The sequence below is a fragment of the Hylobates moloch genome, unplaced genomic scaffold, assembly GCF_009828535.3.
Source record: "Hylobates moloch isolate HMO894 unplaced genomic scaffold, HMol_V3 SCAFFOLD_12, whole genome shotgun sequence".
NCBI lineage: Eukaryota > Metazoa > Chordata > Mammalia > Primates > Hylobatidae > Hylobates > Hylobates moloch.
Window position 1 is genome coordinate 64,513,168 of NW_026652287.1, and position 17,938 is coordinate 64,531,105.

At 45.9% G+C, this 17,938-nt stretch overlaps 1 protein-coding gene and 1 long non-coding RNA gene across 6 annotated transcripts in view; one reads left to right on the plus strand and one right to left on the minus strand.

Moving 5' to 3' along the window:
- The window catches only part of ZNF565 (zinc finger protein 565), a 37,644-nt gene extending 23,406 nt beyond the window's left edge, over nucleotides 1-14,238 (minus strand). For 2 of the 5 annotated variants that reach the window (XM_058425330.1, XM_032170621.2), the window contains exon 1: nucleotides 13,776-14,019. The gene's annotated coding sequence lies outside the window, so the exon portion shown is untranslated. Of the gene's footprint in view, nucleotides 1-4,030; nucleotides 4,142-9,755; nucleotides 9,937-12,203; nucleotides 12,800-13,775; nucleotides 14,020-14,041 lie in introns of those variants that run through there. The other 3 variants (XM_058425328.1, XM_032170622.2, XM_058425329.1) reach the window with 3 other exon arrangements.
- Nucleotides 14,239-14,272: 34 nt separating this feature from the next.
- The window catches only part of LOC116478948 (uncharacterized), a 45,567-nt gene continuing 41,901 nt past the window's right edge, over nucleotides 14,273-17,938 (plus strand). The window contains exons 1-2 of the long non-coding RNA XR_009208978.1: nucleotides 14,273-14,350; nucleotides 17,420-17,493. This is a non-coding gene — a long non-coding RNA (uncharacterized LOC116478948). The remainder of the gene's footprint in view (nucleotides 14,351-17,419; nucleotides 17,494-17,938) is intronic.

Sequence of the window (17,938 nt, forward strand, 5' to 3'; positions counted from 1 at the left end):
ATTACAGCAAGGATCTTACAACTCAGACTCACTCACTTGACCCCTAAGGATGAGGACAGCAACATCAGGCTAGGAACACAGACCATCTATGCAGGCCAAATCTTGAGTAAAAGACATCCCTAAACGAAGTCTTCTAGCTTCTCTGGGCTCAACAGGCAAAACCTCCTGGGCATCTCACTGGCTCCACTTCCTCCTTCCAAGTCCAAAATGGGACTACACCATGCATACCATAGGCTCTGTCAATGCCTCCAGCCCCAGCTAGACTCACCAGACAGGAGCAAGACAGCCCCAGTAGTACAGGCATCTTGCTTGCATACCCACACATCCAGAGTACTGCCCTCCATGGGAACTCAATTTCTAGAAGCCTCTTGGCCCAGCACTCTTTATTTCTCATCTGAGCCCTCCCTACTGCTTTCATTCTTTTTTTTTTTTTAAGACTAGACAGCTGGGCGTGGTGGCTCACACCTGTAATCTCAGCACTTTGGGAGGCAAGGCAGGTGGATCACCTGAGGTCAGGAGTTCGAGACCAGCCTAATCAACATGGAGAAACCCTGTCTCAACTAAAAATACAAAAAATTAGCGGGGTGTGGTGGCGCATGCCTGTAATCCCAGCTACTCGGGAGGCTGAGGCAGGAGAATCACTTGAACCCGGGAGGCAGAGGTTGTGGTGAGCCGAGATCGCACCATTGCACTCCAGCCTGGGAAACAAAAGCAAAACTCTGTCTCAAAAAAAAAAAAAAAAAAAGACAAGTACAGTAGTGAGAAGAGGGGGAAGAATAGAACAAGGAGTTCAATTCATAACTGACTATGAACAATCAATGGAGATAACTCACTACCTTCTGACCATCTACTGCTTTTCTGCAGAACATCACTTCCCCGTTGACTGTGAGGCTGGAAGTTGCTGAGTCTGAAGTCCTGTGAATGGTACACATCTCAAGGGAATGAGAAGTCAGAGTTTTAAGGAGGGTTCTTTCTTTCCTTTTGAGACAGGGTCTCACTCTGTTGCCCAGGCTGGAGTGCAGAGGTGTGATCTCAGCTCACTGCAACCTCTGCCTCCCAGGTTCAAGCGATTCTCCCGCCTCAACCTCACGAGTAGCTGGGAGTACAGGCGCACGCCACTACGCCCGGCTGATTTTTTGTATTTTTAGTAGAGACACGGTTTCACCATGTTAGCCAGGCTGGTCTTGAACTCCTCACCTCAGGTGATCCGCCCACCTTGGCCTCTCAAACTGTTAAGATTAGCAGGGTATGAGCCACCGTGCCTGGCCTAACAAGGGTATTAAATCTGATCTAATTAGAGGTGCAAGAAACTTCCTGTAGGGGGTGGGTCAAAAGAAATACTTTTTTTTTTTTTTTTTTTTGAAATGGGGTTTCACTCTGTCACCCAGGCTGGAGTGCAGTGGCACAATCTCGGATCACTGCAACCTCTGCCTCCCAGACTCAAGCAATCCTCCCACCTTGGCCTCCCAAGTAGCTAGGACCACAGGCATGCACCACCACACCTAGCTAATTTTTGCATTTTTCGTACAGATTGGGTTTTGCCATGTTGGCCAGGCTGGTCTTGAACTTCTGAGCTCGAGTGATCTGCCCACCTCAGCCTCCGAAAGTGCTGGGATTACAGGTGTGAGCCACCGTGCCCAGCTAAGGAAGACTAACTTAAGCAATGGGGATGGTGTCAATAAAACTTTTCTGTAAAATGTAGAATGGGAATTGGGTTCTGAAACCTCAGGGAAGTTTAATAGGCAGAAAAGGGACAGAGAATATTGTGAGCAGAGTGAAATGCAGTGGCAAAAACACTGGACTGAAAGCGAATGGTGTATTTGGGAGACTGAGAATGATTTGGAATGAGTTGTGTAGTTTGAAGAAAGGTCTAGACCAGTGCTGTCCAACAGAACGTTCTGTGATGATGGAAATCTTCAAATCCGTGCTGTAAATATGGTAGTCATAGGTGGCTATTGAGCATATGAAATGTGGCTAGTATGGCTGAGAAACTAAAGTTTTTATTTTATTTTAATTAATCTAAATTTAAATTTAATTAGCTCTAGAATCTAGAGGCAGATAATGCTGGAGATGACATCAGGGGTTAGAAAATGAAGGTGTATGGGCCGGGCGTGGTGGCTCATGCCTGTCATCCCAGCACTTTGGGAGGCCGAGGTGGGTCGATCACCTGAGGTCAGGAGTTCAAGATCAGCCTGGCCAACATGGTGAAACCCCGTCACTACTAAAAATATAAAAATTAGCCAGGAATGGTGGTGCGTGCCTGTATCCAGCTACTTGGGAGGCTGAGGTGGGAGAATTGCTTGAACCTGGGAGGCGGAGGTTGCAGTGAGCCAAGATCGCACCACTCCACTCTAGCCTGGGCCACAGAGCGAGATTCTGTCTCAAAAAGAAAAAAAGAAAAGAAAATGAAGGTGTATGAATGAAAAAACTATGAGGGCAAGGACCAGTGGGTCTCATCATCACTCTAACCATCACTCTTGCCACAGTGTCTGAAGGACATAGGTAACCAATAAATACAGGCTGAATGCATAAAACTTAGGTACTTTGGGAAGCTGAGGTGTGTGGATTGCTTAAGCCCAGGAATTTGAAACCACCCTGGGTAACATAGTGAGCCCTCATCTCTATTTTTTAAAAAAGGTAGGTTTTCAGCTGGGCACGGTGCCCATGCCTGTAATCCCAGCACTTTGGGAGGCCGAGGCAGGTAGATCACCTGAAATCAGGAGTTTGAGACCAGCCTGGCCAACATGGTGAAACCCCATCTCTACTAAAAATACAAAAATTAGCTGGCATGGTGGTGGGCGCTTGTAATCCCAGCTACTCGGGAGGCTGAGGCAGGGAGAATCGCTTGAACTCGGGAGGCAGAGGTTGCAGTGAGCCAAGATCGCGCCATTGCACTCCAGACTGGGGAACAGAGTGAGACTGTCTCCAAAAAAAAAAAAAAAAGAAAGAAAAAGTAGGTTTTCACTTATTAATGAAATGGAAGGCAACCTAAGAATTTAAAGACAGAAGTGACAGGACCAATATGGCCAGGTTATTTTGGAGAGGTGTAACCTTGGAGTCAGAAAGATTGACTGAGAGGTATTTGTACTTTTTCAGGCAAACAAAGAGGGCCTGACCCAGGACATTGGCAGCAGAAAAGAGGAGGGAGATGAAATCAACAGGCTCTGGCATCTGATAGACATGGTGGCAGAGAAAAGGAAGTCAGAATTCTTTCATATTTACTTGGCTCCTATCTCAACTGGCACTGTTCTAGGCACGAGGAAAGAAAATAATTCAAGTCCCTGTCCCAGTTGATCTCACATTCAGGTTTTTTTTTTTTTTTGAGACAAAATCTTGCTCTGTCACCCAGGCTGGAGTGCACTGACGAGCTCTCGGCTCACTGCAACCTCCACCTCTTGGGTTCAAGCAATTATTTTGCCTCAGCCTCCCAAGTAGCTGGAATTACAAGTGTGCACCATCATGCTCTGCTAATTTTTGTAACTTTTGTGGAGATGGGGTCTTGTCATGTTGGCCAGGCTGGTCTTCAACTCCTGCCTCAAGTGATCTGCCCACTTCAGCCTCCCAAAGTGCTGGGATTACAGGTGTGAGCCATTGTGCCTGGCTGGATCTCACATCCTATGGGAAGAGACAACCAACAAACACTGACATACGGAGATAGATGTGTTGAGGGCTGGGCACAGTAGCTCACTCCTGTCATCTCAACACTTTGAGGGACCAAGGCAGGAGGATATCTTGAGGCCAGGAGCTCAAGACCAGCCTAGGCAGCAAAGTAAGACCCCCATTTCTACAAAAAATTTGAAGAAAAAAAAAAGAAAAAGAAAAAAGATGAGATGTGAGTATTCAGGGTGGTATGGCCATAGACATGATATTGATATTCCTAATTATATGGTGGGGCGGGGCACAGTGGTTCATGCCTGTGATCCCAGCACTTTGGGAGGGCGAGGCACGCGGATCACTTGAGGTCAGAAGTTCTAGACCAGCCTGGCCAACACGGTGAAATGCCGTCTCTACTAAAAATACAAAAAATTACCTGGGTGTTGTGGTGCACGCCTGTAATCCCAGCTACTCAGGAGGCTGAGGTGAATCACTTGAACCTGGGAGGAAGAGATTGTAGTAAGCTGATATTGTGCCACTGCACTCCAGCCTGGGCAACAGAGTGAGACTCTGTCACAAACAACAACAACAACATATGTATATATATATGTCAGGTGGCAAATGTCTTTTAGATAAAAACAAAGAAGATTAAGGGGAGAGGGAGTTTTGGAGGAAGAAAGGGTAGTCTGAGAAGGTGACAGGTAAGCACAGCCTGAATGGATGAGTGAGCAATGCAGGTATCTGGGGAAGTGCATTCCTCGCACCAGGAGCAGCAATTGCAAGGGTCTGAAGGCAGGAGCAGGCTTTCCTCGATCAACAAGAGGAAGGAGACAAGGGCAGCTGGGATGGAACATGGGAGAGAGAGAGGGTCAGAGAGAGAGCTAGAAGCCAGATCACAAGGAGCTTGTAAGCCACTGTAAGAACTTTGGATTTTATTCTTGAGGAAAACAGGAAGGTACTAAACTTTTAAAGCCAAGGAATGGCATAATCTGATTTATATTTAAAAGGGGCAGGGCACAGTGGCTCACACCTGTAATCCTGGCACTTTGGAAGGTCAAGGTGGGTGGATCACCTGAGGCCAGGAGTTCGAGACCAGCCTGGCCAACAGAAGCCCTGCTTCTACTAAAAATACAAAAGTTAGCTGGGTATGGCGGTGAGCACCTGTAATCCTAGTTACTCGGGAGGCTGAGGCATGAGAATTGTTTGAAGCCAGGAGGCGGAGGGTGCAGTGAGCCAAGATTGTGCCACTGACGCCAGCCTGGGTGACAGAGCGAGACTCCATCTCAAATAAATAAATAAATAAATAAATAAAATAAATAGCAATAATTTTTGATAAATGTGCAAAGGGTATATACATGGGAAATTCACTAAATAATAAAGTGGCCCACCAACCTATCAAACATTCTTAAACCTCTTTAGTAATGAAGGGGATGAATGTTAAAAGCAATAAGGAAATACTATTTTATAGTTATCAATTTGGCAAAGATTTAAAAGATGGATGATATTCCACACTAGCGTGATGTGAGGAAATGCACACAGGCGGTAAGCTATTGCTGGTGTCAACTTCCAACAAGGCAACATTAGCAGAAATTAAACCACACATGCCCTCGATCAAACAATTCCAAGTCTGAAACCCTATCCAAAATATATTTTTTTTTCTTCTAAGACGGAGTCTCGCTCTGTCGCCCAGGCTGGAGTGTAGTGGCGCGATCTCAGCTCACTGCAAGCTCCACCTCCCTGGTTCACGCCATTCTTCTGCCTCAGCCTCCCGAGTCGCTGGGACTACAGGCGCCTGCAACCATGCTTGGCTAGTTTTTTGTATTTTTAGTTGAGACAGGGTTTCACCTGTTAGCCAGGACGGTCTCGATTTCCTGACCTCATGATCTGACCGCCTCAGCCTCCCAAAGTGCTGGGATTACAGGCGTGAGCCACCGCGCCAGGCCAACCCTATCCAAAATATTAACGTGTGCGGAGTATATGATGGAGACACAGTTGGCAATGAACAGTGAATTTAAAGAAAACTTCAATATCTAGGAAAGAATATTAAATAAATAAGTAAACTATAGTGTATCCATATAGTGGAAACACTTACACCATAAACAAAATGATACATATCTTTATTTGTTGATGTAATGATATAAAATAAATAACATTAGGTGAAAAATGTAGGTTACAAAACAGGAAGTGTAGTGTAATCCTATTCTTACAGGAAAAATATACATATGTACATATGTATGCTTGTGTATATGCAGCATAGAACATAGACTAAAAAGGATTTTCAATTAAATTTTATATTTGTCTCTAGGTTATATAGTTATGGGGGATCTTTGTTTTTTTCTGTATTTTCAAGTTTTTCCCTAAAAGCCTTTGGAGGCGTGTCCTGGCTCACGCAGAGGAGGTGACCTTTCATCTGAAAGGCTTCCAGCTTCCTCAGTCCCCTCGCTCACTTGTGCACAGGCTCCTTGTCAACCCTCTTTCCACAGTCCAGGGATGTCCTCCTTGCTCCAAAAAGAAATCACATCTAATTTACAGAAGCAACTTCCTACGTATAGAAAAAGAAATGGGTCGGCCGAGCGCAGTAGCTCACACCTGTCATCCCAGCACTATGGGAGGCCGAAGTGGGCGGATCACGAGGTCAAGAGATTGAGACCATCCTGGCCAACACGGTGAAACCCGGTTTCTACTAAAAATACAAAAATTAGCCAGGTGCAGTGGTGCATGCCTGTAGTCCCAGCTACCCGGGAGGCTGAGGCAGGAGAATCGCTTGAACCCGGGAGGCGGGGGTTGCAGTGAGTTGAGATTGCGCCACTGCACTCCAGCCTGGCGCAAGACTCCACCTCAAAAAAACAAAACAAACAAACAACAACAAAAAAAAAAAGAAAAGAAAAGAAAAGAAATGGGTCTTAGCCAGTGTGGAAGACATTACTAATGTTTCACCATTATCCAGTTTTGGGAACATAGAAAATGACATTTTCCAGCCCCTTGCACTTAGGTAGGGCCATGCACTGCTCTAGCCAATGAAATCTCAGCTGAGGTAATGACTGTCACTTCAGTTAGAGACACCAGAAAGCCTGAACAATTCTCCAGTTTTTCTCTTTGTGCATGTGGTGACCATCTGTGTTTCAAATGACGCAGCTAAGGGTGGCGGGCCTTCTTTGGTGTGGAACCCTGTCTCTGCTGATCCACACTGGACATGTACATGAGCAGAAATAAAATGTTATTCTGTAAGCCACTGAGATTCAGGGGTTGTTTGCCACCACAGCATAACTTAGCCTGTCCTAACTAGTACACAAATTAGGCTATACTTTGACTGGATAAAAATTCAGACTCAGACGCTTGGTCAATACGAGAAAGAGCAATTTTTAAAAAGAGGAAGCTTCAGAAATAAGAGCAGAGCTGTCCAATTCCAGCTCTATATGTCTCAAAGGGATTTTTCACAAACCCATAATGTGAAACAAAACGTGAATTATAAGTTACAGGACAATTTTTTTTTTTTTTTTTTTTTTGGCGGGGTGGGGACAGGATCTCACTCTCACCCAGGCTGGAGGGCAGTGGTGCAATCACAGCTTCAGCCTCCTGGGCTAAGGTGATTCTCCCGCTTCAGCCTCCCAAGTAGCTGAGACCACAGGCACGCCACTACACCTGGCTAATTTTTAAATTTTTTGTAAAGACAGGGTCTCAATATGTTGCCCAGTCTGGTCTTGAACTCCTGGCCTTAAGTGATCCTCCCACTTCAGCCTCCTAAAATTCTGGGATTGCAGGTGTGAGCCGCTGTGCCCAGGCTACAAGTTGATTCTGACCCAGCAAAACCATGCTGTTTTAGAGCTCCAACATCAAAACTTTGTACAAATCCTTCTGGAAAGTTGAGCCATCTCTACACCACCTAGTAAAACTTGAAGCTACGTGCCTAAATGTTCCCTGTCTCTGCAATTCACAGACATTTTTTAGGGCCTGGGATCCCACATCACAAGGGCCTGGGCTGGGGTGCTAGGAGAAGTTGGCCAAGTTATGGGAGCTAGACAGGTACAGGAATCTCTATCTTAACCTTAGTAATCTCTTCCTGAAAAAGCAACCACTCTGAGTAAAAACTCTAATAAAAGCCTTTTTCCCAACGTTTTTATTTTTTATTTTTTTGAGGTAGGGTCTCATTCTGTCACTCAGGCTGGAGTGCAAGGGCATGATCACAGCTCATTGCAACCTTGGCCTCCCAGACTCAAGAGATTCTCCTACCTCAGCCTCCCAAACAGCTGGGACTACAGGTGTGCATCACCGCATCTGGCTAGTTTTTAATTTTTTGTAGAGATGGGGTTTCGTCATGTTGCCCATACTGGTCTCAAACTCCTGGGCTGAAACAATTCTCCCACCTCGATCTCCCAAAGTGCTGGGATTACAGGAGTAAGTCACTGCACCCTAAAATGGTAAATTCTTTGTTACGTTTATTTAACCATACAATCAAGAAAGTAAAATTATTGGTTACTGAAATAGATAAGTGGGAACCGGGTAGAAAGAATGGGGGCCGGGCACAGTGGCTCACACCTATAATCCCAGCACTTTGGGAGGCCGAGGCGGGCGGCAACTTGGTGAAAGCCCATTTCTACAAAAACACAAAAATTAGCTGGGCATGATGGCAGATGCCTGTAATCCCAGCTACTCGGGAAGCTGAGGTGGGAAAATTGCTTGAACCTGAGAGGTGGAGGTTGCTGTGAGCCAAGACTGCGCCATTGCACTCTAGCCTGGGTGACACAGTGGGACTCCGTCTCAAAAAAAAAAAAAAAAAACACAAAAAAAACAAAAAAACAAAAAAAAAACAATGGGCAATGGGATTGGGAGAGAAGAAATGATGGAGTGACTCAGTAAATCCTTTTGTCTGATTCTGACTTTTAAACAATGTGATTGTTTCACATACTCAGAAAAATCATTAAATTCAACCAGGATGTGAGGGGAACCCAAAATAAAATACAAACAGTAATAAATGAACAATCTATATTACACATAAATATTATGAATACAAAGGGTTTAGGGAAGAAAGTAGTTTTAGAAAACTGTATTTTCACTATATACTGTAAGACTAAAGACAAAGAGAACTGTATGGTACGTGGAGGTCAGCAATTCTTACATTACTTTTTACACAGGACTGAGCAAATAAATAAAATATATTATGGTTAATGTGAGCCACATTTTTCAATGTCAAAGAAAGGAGTTACAAAAAGGGAAATGGAGGCAAGACATGGTGGTTCACATCTATAATCCCGGAACTTTGGGATGCCGAGGAAGGAGCATCACTTGAGGCCAGGGGCTCGAGACCAGCCTGGGCAAATAGTGAGACCCTTGTCTCTACAAAAAATTTTAAAATTACATTTTAAAAAAAGGAAATGGAGGCCAGGCATGGTGGCTTATGCCCGTAATCACAGCACTTTGGGAGGCGGAGGCGAGAGGATCACCTGAGGTCAGGAGTTTGAGACCACCCTGACCACCATGGCGAAAACCCGTCTCTACTAAAAATACAAAAAAAGGCCAGGCACGGTGGCTCACACCTGTAATCCCAGCACTTTGGGAGGCCGAGGTGGGCAGATCACGAGGTCAGGAGATCAGGACCATCCTGGCTAACAGGGTGAAACCCCGTCTCTACTAAAAATACAAAAAAAATTAGCCGGGTGTGGTGGCGGGCGCCTGTAGTCCCAGCTACTCGGGAGGCTGAGGCAGGAGAATGGCGTGAACCCAGGAGGCGGAGCTTGCAGTGAGCCGAGATCGGGCCACTGCACTTGAGCCTGGGCGACAGTGCGAGACTCTGTCTCAGAAAAAAAAAAAAAGAAATACAAAAAAAAATTAGCTGGGCGTGGTGGTGGGCACCTGTAATCCCAGCTACTCCGGAGGCTGAGGCAGGAGAATTGCCTGAACCCGGGAGGTGAAGGTTGCAGTGAGCTGAGATGGCGCCATTGCACACCACCCTGGGCAACAAGAGTAAAACTCTGTCTCAAAAAAAAAAAAAAAAAAAAGGAAATGGAGAGAAGGCTAGAATGAACCCTGTAGTGTTGCACTGAAATTGGAGATACTATATGAACTCATGAATTATTTGTATATACATACATATAAACATATTTCATAGCTGAGAGGACCTAGAAGCAATGACATCTCAGAAGCAATGAAGATATATATATAACCTTGGTTTCAAAAACTCATTTTTTTTTTTTTTTCCTGAGACAGGGTCTTGTTTCATCACCCAGGCTGGAATGCAGTGTTGTAATCTTGGCTCGCTGCAACCTCCACCTCCTGGGCTCAAGCAATCCTCCCGCCTCAACCTCCTGAGTAGTTGGGACTACAGGTACTCACCACCACACCTGGCTGAAAAAAATCATTTTCTAATAAAAGGAACCAGTAGTCCCGGGAAATTTGTAGATTCCAGGACTGGGGTAGGGAAAGTACCGTATCAATGTGGAACACCTTGCGGTGCCAGAAAATAAATAATAAAAATAGTAAATAAAGAGGCCACATTGAAAGGATACAGGAATCGACTTGAAGGGGCTCCCAGTGGCCAAATGTGTGATAATTTGAGCAAAAAAAAAAAAAGATAGCAATGAATATATAACCTATAGAATAAAAGAAATTATAAATAAAAGAAATTATAACCTATAGAATTCCAGTCTATACTTATAGAAATAATTTAGTAAATAAATAAATAGGAAAGAAGAAAAATATCTTTCTAACAGTAAGTTTCTAATTAATAAGGCCAGGCGAGGTGGCTCACGCCTGTAATCCCAGCATTTTGGGAGGCCAAGGTGGGCAGATCACCTGAGGTCAGGAGTTCGAGACCAGCCTGTCTAACATGGTGAAATCCCATCTCTACCAAAAATACAATTATTAGCCGGGCGTGGTGGTGTGTGCCTGTAATCCCAGCAACTTGGGAGGCTGAGGCAGGAGAATCGCTTGAATCCAGGAGGCAGAGGCTGCAGTGAGCTGAGATCATGCCACTGCATTCCCAGCCTGGGCAACAAGAACCAAACTCCAACACACACACATACACACACACACACACACACACACACACACACACACACACAATTCTAATTAATAAACATAGAAGTGGCTGGGCGCGGTGGCTCACGCCTGTAATCCCAGCACTTTGGAAGGCCGAGGTGGGCGGATCATGAGATCAGGAGATCAAGACCATCCTGGCTAACATGGTGAAACCCCATCTCTACTAAAAATACAAAAAATTAGCCAGGCGCGGTGGCGGGTGCCTGTAGTCCCAACTACTCGGGAGGCTGAGGCAGGAGAATCGCATGAACCAGGGAGGCGGAGCTTGCAGTGAGCCGAGATCACGCCACTGCACTCCAGCCTGGGTGACAGAGCAAGACTCTGTCTCAAAAAAAAAAAAAAAAAAAAAAAAAAAAAAAGAAGAAAAAAATAAACATAGAAGTGATGATGGAAACAAACCCCAAAACCCCACCATTTGACAAATAGCTGGTAACAACTTTTTCAGGCAAGGGTCATCAATGGATAAGACTAATAGATGAAAGGATAAGAAACGGGATGTTCACATAGGCTTAAAGTATTTCTTCACAAGACATGTATCAATCATAATGGGAAAAACAGTGACTTTGCAGCAGAGAAATCTGGCAATCACCGTCTTAACCAAGCGGTTAAAATTAATACCACTCATAGTGTAACAAATTGACCTTGTGGGTACCTGGCATGATGTGCTGAGAAGGGTACATCGCTTTTGGAGTATTCTTGCCCCAAAGGCAGAATCTGAATTTAATCAACAGGAAATATCAGACAATCCCAAAGAGAGGAACATTCTACACTGCAGACTCTATGAAACAAATGGCCAACATGGTGAAACCCTGTCTCTACTAAAAATACAAAAAATTGGCTAGGCGTGTCAAAGGAGTTACAAAAAGGAAAATGGAGACCAGACATGGTGGTTCAAATCTCTAATCTCAGCACTTTGGGATGCTGAGGAGGATCACTTGAGGCCAGGAGTTTGAGACCAGTCTGGCCAACATGGTGAAACCCCCCTCCCCCTGTCTCTACTAAAATTACAAAAAATCAGCTGGGCGTGGTGGCATGTGCCTGTAATCTCAGCTTCTCAGGAGGCTGAGGCAGGAGAATCGCTTGAGCCTGTGAGGTGGAGGTTGCAGTGAGCTGAGATCACAGCACTGCACTCCAGCCTGGGTGACAGAGCGGGACTCCGTCTCAAAAAAAAAAAAAAAAAAAGAAAGAGTAAGTAGGAATTCTATTTTTGTAACATTTTAAAGTCTTAAATTAATTCAAAATGAAAAGTAAAGAAAAAAATTTGAAAGAATATTAGGTATGCAGGGAGCAGGGAGGATATAGGCCTTTCAGTCCATCTCCAAGGCATCCAGTAAATTACTCCTATGGCAAATACTGGAGACCAGGTTACTTTGGTAGGGGTGAGGGTGGTGGTGGGGTGGTTCTGAAGTTTCAGAAGAAGGAAAGAAAAGCATGTCCTGAAACACAAGAAGGATTTCAGGGAAATAAGAATAAAATCTGATGTACTTGAACTTGGCACCTTTCTTGGAGAAGGGTTAAGAGCAAAGAATCATAAACAACGAGGTCATTTTTGAACCACCATCCCCCTTCCCTACCATATAGGGGAGTGTGGTCAGAGAAGACCAGGCATCTGCCTAAATCCAGTGTCACTCAGAAAGGCTGAGGTCACTACTGTCCAGGGCCAGAATCTGTCCTAACTTCAAAGGTTCTGCGTGGGTCAAGCACTAGAATCACTGGCACACTTGGTGCTGCACATACAGTCAGTGTCACACAAACATAACCACACATCCACTCCTTTATTTTTTTGAGACAGGGTCTCGTTTTGTCACCTAGGCTGGAATGCAGTGGCTCAAACACGGCTCACTGCAGCCTTGACCTCTCAAGCTCGAGATCCTCCCACCTCAGCTTCCCGTGTAGCTGGGACCACAGGTGCGGGCCACCACACTCAGATAATTTTTAATTTTTTGTTTGTTTTTGAGACGAAGTCTCGCTCTTGTCCCCCAGGCTGGAGTGCGATGGCACGATCTCGGCTCACTGCAACCTCTGCCTCCTGGGTTCAAGCGATTCTCTTGCCTAAGCCCCCGGAGCAGCTGGGATTACAGGTACCTGCCATCACGCCCAGCTAATTTTTGTATTTTTAGTAGAGACAGGGTTTTATCATGTTGGCCAGGCTGGTCTAGAACTCCTGACCTCAGGTGATCCACCCGCCTCGGCCTCCCAAAGTGCTAGGATTACAGGTGTGAGCCACCACGCCAGCCATTAATTTTTTTTTTTTTTTTTTTTTGTACAGGCCAGGCTGGTCTCGAACTCCCGGGCTCAAGTGATCCTCCCACCTTGGCCTCCCAAAGTGCTGATGTGAGCCACCACACCCGGCCTTACATCCACTCTTGAGACACAGGACATAATCACAGACACCTCTATACCTTTCCAGTCACAATCACAGACCCACTAAGACACACCCAGTCACACAATTTACTCTCCACTGTGAAAGTTACTCCCGTATAGTCACAAGCCCCACACACCAACACCCACAAATGCCTCATATAGTCACAGTCACACACCCACTCGGGGGACACACGCCATCACTGGTACTTTACGGCACCCAGTCACAACTGAACTTTCACTGTGGACATACACACAGTCACATTCACACAAGCAACCCACACAGGCAGTGGCACCCCACTCCCGCATACACAGCACCACACACACACCAAGGGACACAGGAATACACAAGCGGCGTCACCACACAGTCACAGGCACAGGCAATTGCACACGGCCACAGTGTCACACAACCAAAACCACGCACCCAACTTGGAGACATGAATCACAACCGCACACCCGCAGTGGTCACACAGTCACAACTGTACTCACACCCCATGAACAGGGCGAACAGGCCACAGATACAACGGGGACACACGCAGTATCACCCCCGATCACAAGGACCCTGCACCCCTATACTCTCTATCACACATGGTTACACAAAAACCACCAGACAGACACCCTGGAGACAGGCGGTTACACGTGCACAGTTGCAGACACCCACACCCAGCCACACAGCCACAAAGACACATTCAGAACCGCGTATCCGCAGCCAGCTCCCGCCTGCGCGCACAGATCCGAACCGCCGGACACGCCCCGGCCCCGCCCAGGACTCCCAGACCCCTCACCTTCTGCCTCCCCTGGTCGCGTCCGGGTCCTTGCGGAGCTAACTAGCTCGCCACGACGTCAAGAACGACGTAACGTCAGGCCGCTGTGGGCTCTGGGAATTGTAGTCCAGAGCCAGCTCGGCCACGGACAAAATGGCGTTCTCTTATCTCTGAGTCCGGGCCTGGTTCATTTTGAAATTTTTGCGCCCCCGAGGCTTCGGAGAGGGCGTCGCCACTCCAGACCCTCCAGCAAGCTTGAAGTCATCTGACGCTAAAGGACTACTTACCTCAAGAGCTCCATCGTCACAGAAGGAGGCGGCCAAGTTCGCGCGGAGAGGGGAGGAGACAGAGAGTCGACCAGTAAAGCCTCAAGGGAAATGTAGTCCAAGGCCTGAGAAGCGGCGTTGCTGGTAATAGAAGGTAATTCAGTACCAGCCTGGGCCTGGCCGCGGTGACCGAGGCGGGCCGCGTCGCGGAGACTTCTGGGAGTGCTTCCTCGCTCTCCGAGTGCGCAAGCGCAGCGCACCGAGTGGACATTTTGGTCTTTGTCCGCGGGTCAGTACGGCCCCTGGGTCCACGTGGCGCGAAAGTAGGAGGTGGGATCTGGGCGTCTCGGGTCGGTCGGACCGGGGAGGTTAAAGGGGAGGATTCCTGATCTTTAGGGGCGCGGCGCGAGGGCAGGGAGTGGGTCTAAGAGCTTCTGGCCTACGTGCGGGGCGGAGGTGGGGGCCTCTGAGGCGGGTTTGAGCGAGTGTGACCGAGTTTGTCCTCAAAGTTTGACCTGATGTTTGGGATTGTTGAGTGAATGTGAAACTGGGTGCGGGATTGTGTGTGATTGTGCCTAAGAGGGAGATGTAGGAGACCAGCATTGAGGTATAACGTTTGAGCTGCACTTCCCTTGTCGAAAGTGCTGATAATTATAACGGTGCCATCTTCCTGGAACGTCTTTTTTACTTGAAAATTGAAGGGGTGGAAAAGCTAAGTGGTGAATAATTTAAAAACGAGGTTTTATATAAAAGCATTTCTTTTTAATTGGAGTGGCATGCAAATCACCGTGACTTTTTTTTTTTTAACGAGAGTGTTTCGAATGAACTTTAGTTTCGGGGTGCCTACTTCAGACTGTTCAAATCCCCATCTTTGGGGTACTTAAATAGGGCTGTTAAGCAAAGCCCTAGACTAAATAGCGTTGTACGCCTTGAGAAGCATGCTATATAACGGCGCCCAGGATAAGGGAGTCAAAGGTTTTAGGTTAGGCACAGTTATCCTAATTTTTTGAAGAAAGCTTAATTGTTGCAGCGGTTATGAGTGTGGACTAAATCTTAGGTGTCTTAATTCCTTAATGAGTCGAGGCGTTCTCAGGTTATATGGATTTTGTGAAATAATGGAGAGCGCCATGACGTCTCCAAAGATGCTTTTTCTAAGGAAATCACCCCGCCCCCGCTGTCGTCATTGACATAGTTTTAAATTATAAAAAGTTAAAGTAATTGGGTACCAAGTTAATATCTACAAATAAATAGCCTTCTAATTTACAAATATCAGTTAGAATACATAATTGAAGAAAACTAATATTTACAATAGCAGTAGAAAGATAAAGTATTGTGGAAGAAACTTAAGAAAGGTTCGGAACTATTAGGAAATAACTTTAAAATACTGCCGAGGGGCATAACAAATGTGAACAAATAAATATACCATGTGACATTAAGAAGTGTGCGCAAACTTAAGTAAATGTATTAATTTACTGTGATCTTGGCCGGGTGCGGTGGCTCATGCCTGTAATCCTAGCACTTTGGGAGGCTGAGATGGGCGGATTACCTGAGGTCAGGAGTTCGAGACGAGCCTGGCCAACATGGTGAAACCCTGTCTCTACTAAAAAAAATAAAAATACAAAAATACAAAAATTAGCTGGGCGTGGTGGCGGGCGCCTGTAATCTGAGCTACCGCGGAGGCTGAGGCAGGAGAATCCAGGAGAATCGCTTGAACCCGGGAGGCGGAGGTTGCAGTGAGCCGAGATCTCGCCACTGCACTCCAGCCTGGACAAGAGCGAGATTCCGTCTCAATAATAGTGATAATGTGATCCTAATAAAAGTATGGACAGGCTTTTCTCTTTTGGAACTAGGGGAACTGATCCTAGACTTACTATGGAAAGACAGACAAGCTGCAAGAGCCAGTACAGACTGAAAAAGAAAAGGCGTTGAGGTGTGAGGAGGTGGGGACCCAACACATTTTAAAATATAAAGCCTCAGGCCGGGCTTGGTGGCTCACACCTGTAATCCCAGCACTTTAGGTGGCCAAGGCAGGAGGATGGCTAGAGTCCAGGAGTTAGAGACCAGCTTGGGCGACATAGTGAGATCTCCATAGTGAGATCTCCCGTAGTCCTAGCTGCTTGGGAGGCTGAGGTGGGAGGATCACTTGAGCCTAGGAGGTCAAGGCTGCAGTGAGCAGAGATCCTGGCGACACAGCTTGGTGGACAGCCAGACCGTGTCTTTTTTTTTTTTTGAGGGGAGTCTGTCAGTTGCCCAGGCTAGAGTGCAATGGCACAATCTCTGCTCCCTGCAATCTCTTGCCTCAGCCTCCCGAGTAGCTGGGATTACAGTTGCCCGCCACCACACCCGGCTACTTTTTTTGTATTTTTAATAGAGACAGGGTTTCACCATGTTGGCCAGGCTGGTCTCGAACTCTTGACCTCCAGTGATCGACCCACCTCGGCTTCCCAAAGTGCTAGGATTACAGGCATGAGCCATGGCGCCTGGCCGACCCTGTCTTAAGAAAGAAAGAAAGAAAGAAAGGAGAGAGAGAGAAGAAAGAAAAGAAAAACAGTTCATGCCCATCAGTGGGAGATTAGTGTACATCGATACAACAAAATAATACATAGCTGTACAAAAGAATGAGGAGGAAGCTCTTTATATACTGAGACAGAAATAACTTCAAAATGTATTGTTAACTGAGAGAAAGCAAGGTGCAGAATGTAGAGTATGACGCACGATGCATTTGGAATAAGAAAAGGGGTAATAATAATATGTATTTATAATCCCAGCACTTTGGGAGGCCAAGGCGGGCAGATCACCTGAGGTCAGGAGTTTGAGACCAGCCTGACCAACATGGAGAAACCCCGTCTCTACTGAAAATACAAAATTAGCCAGGCGTGGTGGCACATGCCTGTTAATCCCAGCTACTCAGGAGGCTGAGGCAAGATAATTGCTTGAAACCAGGAGGCAGAGATTGCAGTGAACAGAGATGGCACCATTGCACTCCAACCTGGGCAACGAGAGTGAAACTCCGTCTCAAAAAAAAAAAAAAAATTCGAAAGATACATAAGAAATAATAAAACTGGCTATCTGTTGGGGGGGGGGGTAGTGGAATAGACAGGGCAAAGGCAAATAGGTGTTTATGTTTGTTTTCTAACTGTATGAATGTAATATATATGCTAAAATATTTATGTTTTGTTTTATTTTATTTTTTTGAGACAGAGTCTTGCCTGTTGCCCAGGCTGGAGTGCAGTGTGCCGCCACGCCCGGCTAATTTTTGTATTTTTAGTAGAGACAGGGTTTCACCATGTTGACCAGGTTGGTCTCGAACTCCTGACCTCATGTGATCTGCCTGCCTCAGCCTCCCAAAGTACTGGGATTACAGGTATGAGCTAATTTTTTTTTTTTTTTTCATTAAAGGAAGACATAGGCCAAGGAGCCAGACTTCCTGTGTTAACTCCTTCCTCTGCCACTTTTTACCTTGGGGACCTCAGGTAGGTACTTAAACCTTGGGCCTCAGTTGCTCATTTCATGGTATAGAGATAATAGCAATATTTGATTCAAAGGGTGGTTGTGCAGCTCCAGAAGTTAATACATGTAAAGTTCTAAGAATAGTCCCCAGTGTGTAGTAAGGACTGGATTAATGTTAAATACTAGTACTTTTTATTACTAGCTGCAAAAAAATGCTTCCTCAGAAAATATTGTAGTCCAGCCATTAGTACTGTGTCTGGTAGGAATTTCTGAAAGAATAATATATGTAGATGCACTTTTGTTATTAATATTTCTTTCTTTTTTTTTTTTTTTTTTATGGAGTCTCACTCTGTCGCCCAGGCTGGAGTGCAGTGGCCTGATCTCAGCTCACTGCAGGCTCTGCCTCCCTGGTTCATGCCATTCTCCCACCTCAGCCTCCTGAGTAGCTGGGACTACAGGTGCCAGCCA